This window comes from Silene latifolia, chromosome 2 (assembly GCF_048544455.1).
Source record: "Silene latifolia isolate original U9 population chromosome 2, ASM4854445v1, whole genome shotgun sequence".
NCBI lineage: Eukaryota > Viridiplantae > Streptophyta > Magnoliopsida > Caryophyllales > Caryophyllaceae > Silene > Silene latifolia.
The window spans coordinates 6,059,293-6,067,094 of NC_133527.1; the positions used below are offsets into that span (position 1 = coordinate 6,059,293).

A 7,802-nucleotide genomic window follows, 5' to 3' on the forward strand; every position below is an offset into this window, starting at 1 on the left:
ATCACCTTACCCCACAACAATACCCCACAATATTCATACTTTATCTTATTTTAATCACCTTACCCCACAATAATACTTATTTTAATCATCTTACCCCACAATAATACATTCTCTCTCCAATTACCTTACACCATCACAATACTTTACAATAAAATAATCTTACCCTTAATTTGCGTGCCCTTTTAAAAGGGGAGAGTTAAAATAATTAAAAGGGAGTAAAAATAAAAAATAATTCAGCTCCAAAACCCTAAACCCTCCATAATTTTTTTTGAAAAGAAGAGGCTTAAATCGGAGCGCGCCAAAACCCTAAATCCTCGATAAGTGTTTCCATTTGCCTAAATATCTTACCCTTTTCTCTTGCATTTCCCTTAATCGAAACCCTAAACCCCCAATTTTTAAATTCAATTCAATCCAATTTAATTCAATCGTGTCTCCTTTCTCCCACAAACTATACAACAATCATCAATCAATAATTTTACACCATAAAAATCAACTAATCACAGGAAAATGGAAGAAGAAAACCATGAACAATCGAAATCATTCAAAGAGCTTGGACTATGCGACGCTTTAGTCGAAGCTTGTACCGCATTACGTTGGATTGCTCCTACTAAAATTCAATCTGATTCAATTCCTCATGCTCTTCAAGGTATTAATTTTGCTCTTAATTTTTTAATTGAACTATTTTGCAATTAGTTGCGGAACCGGAATTTATAGTTAGCGGAACCGAAAATTATTTGGGACGAATTAGTAATGCAATTAGTGGCGGAACTAGGATTTATAGTTAGCCTGGTGGAAAATTACTGGAAACAAATTAGTAATGCAATAAAGTGGAACAGGGTCTTGTAATTGTGAGGATGATCAAAATTTTAATTGAAGTTTTGGAATTTTTCGGTGTGGCGAGCGCCTCATTAATCCCTCCAATCACTGCTATTACTATAATTGTTGTTGTTAGTGTTGTTTAGTTGATTTCTGTATGTGTATCGGGAAAAAATGAAATTTTGATGAATGGTAGTGTTATTTTGGGTGATTAATGTTCAGGAAAGGATATAATTGGGCTTGCTGAAACTGGTTCTGGTAAAACTGGGGCTTTCGCGTTGCCGATAATTCAGGCATTACTGGAGGCAAATACCGCTACTCCCTTCTTTGGTCTTGTACTTGCTCCGACTCGGTAATTTGATTTTAAGTGGTTGTTCAGTTTCTTTTGTGGTTTCTTTAATTTATACGGAGTGGAATGCTAGGATGGTAACACAAGGGTCATTCGGGAACCGTCTATTTTTCTTGCTAACACAAGGGTAAAACTGCGTACATCCGACCCCATTTCCCCGCAATTTGCGGGAGCCACTGGGGTAATGTTGGTGTTGTTGGAATGCTAGGATGGTATGTTGTATCCTCCGACTTTAGCTTTCAACTATCGGAAAAATGTAATCTTGAAGTTGTTTTACGTTTGAATTGAGCAGACTAATTCCATATTGTACCTTCTGCTTTCAGAGAGCTTGCAATTCAAATTGCTGAACAGTTTGAAGCATTAGGATCTGGTATTAACTTAAAAACTGCAGTGGTAAGTTTTCTCAATGTATCTGTTGTTTCTGCCTTATTAATGGCGAGGTTTGCTTATTCATGTCGACGTTGCTTTTGGATTTAGTTTAGCCTTTAGTGACACAGGTGGACATTTTAATTAATATCTTAATCTTATTGTGCCATTGTATCCTCTTGAGATTGGCTCTGAGTCCTCAGACGTAGATGTTAACATAAAAACAGGGAGTATAATTGCTTTCAATTACACCGGGAGTTAGATTAGTTGACTTATAAAGGAAAAAGCCATATTTTTGGGCTACATGAATTTTGAATGCTGATAATGTTATCTTTTATGTAGCTTGTCGAAGGAGTGGACATGTATCAACAACTGCTTGCTCTTGCTAAACGGCCTCACATCGTAGTAAGTACTAAGTAGTCACGCTGTGCTTTCTTAACGTTTTCTTATCTATTGTTGGATCCTATATTTTTTATATTGAATTTGTTTTGTCTTGCTCACCATCTAATTTTTTGTGTCTAAGGTCGCAACACCTGGACGTCTTGTGGACCACTTGACCAATACCAAGGGGTTCTCACTTCGAACTTTAAAGTATCTGGTATACTTTCGCTTAGTGTAATTTTGTTCATCCGTTTTATGTTTGTCTTTCTGAAATGGCACATTATTATTATGGAGGACTTGGAGGTCACTCTGTTTCTATCTCCAGTGGGCCCAACTTCTCACTCTTATTTGCCTCTAAATATGTTGGAATAAAACAAAATGACACGCTAAGCTGTTTTGGGCTTCGTGCTCCTTAGAGTTGAGTAGACATCAGTCCATACAATTCTTGATGCAATTTCTTTATAGATCATCTGTTAGGGGGCCTTCTTTGAGGATCAAGAGATGGAATAGATAGAGCACATAAAGTTTTTTAATTTGCAGTGTTGTGTTGCTTATTTCTACCCCCCTTATGTCGCTCTAGGTGTGAGTCTTTGATGCACTTAGGTACTGTAATTGTACTTCAGCAATGGCATTTATTAATTGCCGTCAAGGATATTTTATATACATATGTTCTTATATCTAGTGGATAAGGTCTGTTTAATGTCATTAACTTGTGTTGTATGCCTGAATTTGGACGTGACCATGATGCATGTGTTTGGTGTCTCATTTAGTGGGCGACATTGTTTAGATAAATAGCTATTAAACACTAGGGACTAGGGAGTCATATCCCCCTTGTCTTATGGTGTGTTTCATATACCACTATACTGTTTTTCCTCCTTATGTACCTTATAATCTATACCTTGGCTGTTCTTCTGCGAAATTCTTGAGGTACATGTTATTGGTAGTGTTCCCCAAGTATACAAAAAACAACTGTATAACATTTCAAGATACACTCAAGGATACATAGTGTAGCATTTATATTAGAACGTGGGAGCGTATGGCTATCATCGATTGGGTTAATTTGTTTTTTAGTTCTGCAGCATTTATGTTTAAATTATCATCCTTTTCCCTTTTGTACAGGTGTTGGATGAGGCTGATAGATTATTGAATGAGGAATTTGAAAATTCACTTGATGACATTTTAAAAGTAATCCCTGTGGAAAGGCGAACTTATTTGTTTTCTGCAACCATGACCAAAAAGGTAAGCCTGCTCGATATTCATTTGGTTTACATGTGTATGCTACTGTTTATTATTATCAATTTATCTTTCTTGTAGGCTGTAGCCGTTTGGCCTCCCAGCTCTTAGAAAATGTCTTCTAATGTTGATCGTACTGTTAAAGGAGGAGATAGATTTAGTTTCTTTTAGTCGATCCCTGGGAAGAACCCAATATTAACCCACGTGTGAGTGTCCCACATTGATAGGGAAAGAGAGAGTTTACCACTTTATAAGCTGAGGGGCTACTCCCTCTATTGCCAATTGGTTTTAGAGTGGAACCTCCTTGGGCTTATGAAGCGGACTCTCACTCCTCCTACTTGGGTGCACTCAGGCCCGTTGCATGATTTAACAATCCCGAACTCAAGTTTTCTCAGTGGCCTAGATTGATGTTGGTTTTTGTTGAATGAATTTTGATTTTTCTTTTGGGGTGAACCGGTGAATTGTCCCGTTTTCCGTCCTAAATATGAGCTTTGTTTGTTCACTAACAAGCTGTTGTTGCATGTGGGTATCAAGTGCTAAATTCTGCTATCCCTTCTTCTTAATAGTGGATTCACCGCAGTTTTCTCCATTTTCTGTTGTCTAAAGGAAATGACTCACTAAACTGTCAACTCTTCTTTTCCTCTAAATTGATCGTATTTCAATGCAATGCTCAACTCAATTATATAACGAGTCATCTATAAAATACCTCTGTGTGTTTTTAGTATAAGATTAAGGTTACGTAAATTTCGAGGCATTGTGGTAATGCTGTTAGATCAGTAAAACTATGGAATGGTGTTATTTGAAGTTGCTAAGCATAAACATTTCATGAGCTAAGGTGATACAATGTCTCCCCTGTGACAGGTTATGAAGCTCCAAAGAGCCTGTCTAAGAAATCCTGTGGAGGTGAGAATTTAGTATGTAATGAGTGACATACATGTATTTTTGCTATTATTATTATTTTTGCCTCTAATGACAATTTTTTATTCTTTGCAGATTGAATTAGCTTCTAAATATTCTACTGCTGGTACTCTAAGACAGGAATTTTGTTTTATTCCTGCAAAATATAAGGTTTGTCATCCATGGTTTGCGATCTTTCCTTTTTTATAGGATGTGTGGAGTTAGAATTTACTTTTTCAATTTGCCTTTTAATTTCAAATTATAGATATTCCGTTGCAAAAACTTAATTTGAATCTATGGTAAACTTGAAGATGATAGAAAGAGAGGAGAGAAAGAGAGTGACCAAATTTGAGTGACGCAAAGTAATAAAAGGGTTGAGGTGATGTAGGCCTATGGCAAAAAGTTTCTGGCCTCATATTTCTGTGCAGCGGGAGGGGGGAGAGTGTGTGACAAAAATTCAGCGACGTAAAGTAGTTAAAGATGTGAGGTGATGAGGGCCTATGGCAACAATTTTCTCACCTCATATTCTGTGCAGCAGTCAAATCTCTCGTCTTTCGGAATAAAGCGGAAAAAGGCATGGCAGGAATTTTCTAGAAATTATAGATTAGAGACACGGCGCTATTTGTAGTGTAGGCGGTTGCTGGTGCTTCACGAGACCTTGTGCCTAGATGTGCCCTAGGCTCGCTTATCCTGACAAGTCTATGCGAAATACTCCCTTCATGATACAAAAATACTTTCCATTTTCTCATTTATGCTAGATTTAAGTTGGAATACATGTTTAGAGGTGGCAATATTTGTAATGCAAGTGGCCCATTAGGTCACACTTGCTGTAAGGTAACTTTCCAACGAAAACTGACCTCGGAATATCTGCAAGTATTTGTGAATCAACCAATTAGTTAAAATTAGTGAAAAATGGGAGGTATTTATGAATCTGATTTGACTGCTTTTTTGGTAGTCTAAACGCTAAATATGGAAATGATGCAAGAGCATTTTGGAGTTACTAAGTATTATTTACATCTCTTTAGAAATTCATACCTATTACACACTTATTGTTACAAATTGGTACCTTCCATATGTTCACAGGATTGCTATCTTCTGTATGTTCTAATGGAGTTATCGGGGGAGAGCAATGGTTTTCACTCGTACAGGTGATACAGCTCAAGTTGTAGCGCTGATGCTCCGCAACCTTGGTTTAAGGGCTGTCCCTATCAATGGCAAGATGACTCAGGTTTTCTTCAACTCCATCCTAAACTTACACTTTTCGTTTGTATATGCAATATTGGTTGCATGGCTTTTCCATCAGTGCCCCTTCTTCTCTGTTAACATAAAGTCTGAGTGGAGATTTTACATGCCCTTGATTTTAAACCCCTTTTGTTTTTCTCTTATGTGGCAGGCAAAAAGACTTGCAGCATTAAACAAGTTCAAAGCTGGAGAGTGCAATATTCTCATCGCAACTGATGTAGCCAGTCGAGGTCTTGATATACCTTCGGTTATAGTCATAAATTATGATATTCCATCTAATTCCAAGGTTAGTACATTGTCTGTGCAGTAAAATTTGTAAGAACATCTTCCTTTGCCCTTCCCCACTGCCTACGGAGGACAGTGGGAGAGATTCTCATTTATAAACATATCATGGTATATGGAACTATGGAAGTAGCACGAATGATTGGATGAAGTCTTTTCTTTTCTGGCTTGTGAGTATCTCTGTGGTTAGCAGAAGTATGCATATAGCCATATAGGGACTGGCTTCTCTTGGTTCCTTCATAGCCTTGACTCTTGACTGGCGGAAACTTTGTTCTGTAAAGGTGCTGATAAAACTTCACCTGTCTACCTTGTATCCCAAAATATAATACAAATGTCAGTTTGAAGGCAATTGATTTTTTTTACTTAGGATTGTGTGCATTAGTTTGGTGTCTAATTCCAATTATGTTTTTCAGGATTATATACATCGTGTAGGAAGAACTGCTCGTGTTGGTGGAGTATCTATTTCACTAGTCGATCAGAACGAAATTGAGTGGTTTATCCAGATAGAGAACTTGATAGGTTACTATTCTCCCTTATATTATAGATGTTTATATTTGTATTTGGTTGCAGCACTCATCTGTCCTCTGTTCTACAGGTAAGAAATTACCGAAACATCCTGCCAAGGAAGAGGAAGTGTTGGTTCTGCTTGAACGTGTTACTGAAGCTAAAAGGATTGCGCACATGGTACATATTCCTTGCATGAAATAGTGTTGGCATGTATGAGTTGGTTTCTCATGTAAAACCGTCTCATATGAGTATAAATAGGATAGTGATAGGGCGCCACCGGGTGACGCCCAAATTGGGTGCCACCCTCTCACAACAATTGTTTATTGAAGGGGTCCCCACTCACCCCATGTGAGAGGGTGGCGCCCAAATTGGGTGTCACCCGGTGGCGCCCTTTCATTTTCCGTATAAATTTACCAGCTCACTTGGAGACCAACCTTTGTGCTATTTTTGTTGTTTTTCTGTTCTCTAATAGCCTGCTTGCTTGTATCCTTGCAGGAAATCAAGGAATCTATCATGGCTAGGTTGTGATGGGAATGGTGCTTGCCTTTTGAGGCACTGAATTAATATTACTTACATTTCCACCAAAAAAAACAATTCATTTGTTAAATTAACAACTAGATTAAGTTAGTTGTTAGATTAATTTAATATCACTTACATTTCCAACAAAAAAAACAATTCGTTTTTTAAATCATTATTACTATAAAAGAATCTTGGTTTCCTGCTGACGTGGCACAACAAGCTTTCACTATTTAACCTCACGCGCCCTCTCCTTAACTCTCAAAATTTCAGTTTTCTATCAGCCAATAGGAGTTGTTGTTGTGTGCCATGTCAGATTTCCACAAAACATCAGTTTCAATTTTTAAATGCTGTTGGTTGATTTAATTTATTGTTGTGTTTACGAGTTTTTGTAATCTGCTCCATTTTATGGATAATACAAACCGATAATCAACACCTAAATATTAATTAATAAGCCCATTAAATTACTTTTCAAATACACGGTCTTTAACATTACAACTGAAGAGCAAATTTTCCACAACCTATTCGTAATCCACGCCTTCTATATACTCTTAAAATCCCTACCTTCCACCTTCATTACCTTTCACCTTCATTCATCATCACTGTAAAAAAAACAACAAAAAATTAGTTCCATTTTCTCTAGAAATTTTTTGCAAATTCTCGAATCATATGGCAATGGCTAATGTTCTTACTATCAGTGACCTCAAGTTTGGAGTTCGGGTTACTCAACTCAATATTAGGGTTGTACACAAGTGGAGCAGGCCAGAGTTAAGCAACAAAAACAAGAAATTTGAGAAGTCGGAATCAAGCAACAAAAACAACAAAGACGATAAGAAGAAACTTGATGCAATTGAACTATTGTTTATTGACTCAAAGGTTTGTGTATAATTTTTTTTTTGTTTCGGTTTTTTATACATGATTCTATGTTATATACTTATTGATGTTAATTCAGTCTTATAATATTCAGTCTTATTTACAATGCCATATCCAAAATAAATAACCTAATACTATCACGTAAGATAAACACTCATCCCCAATAATGAAAATCTATAGTCATTAATAACAATTTGAATAATTTGAAGAATTGATACATAAAAAAATCTAAATATTACAAGACTGAAAACAAATCTGTTTCTATAGCATTAAGACCTATGACCTTATATTTCAAGCAAAAAGAGAAATATTAGAATGCATAAAAAATACACGATATCAC

At 36.5% G+C, this 7,802-nt stretch overlaps 1 pseudogene; it reads left to right on the forward strand.

Annotated features, from left to right (window-relative positions):
* The first annotated feature begins 288 nt into the window (after nt 1–288).
* Nucleotides 289–6,756, forward strand: LOC141642125 (DEAD-box ATP-dependent RNA helicase 10-like; annotated as a pseudogene).
* The last annotated feature ends 1,046 nt before the right edge of the window (nt 6,757–7,802 follow it).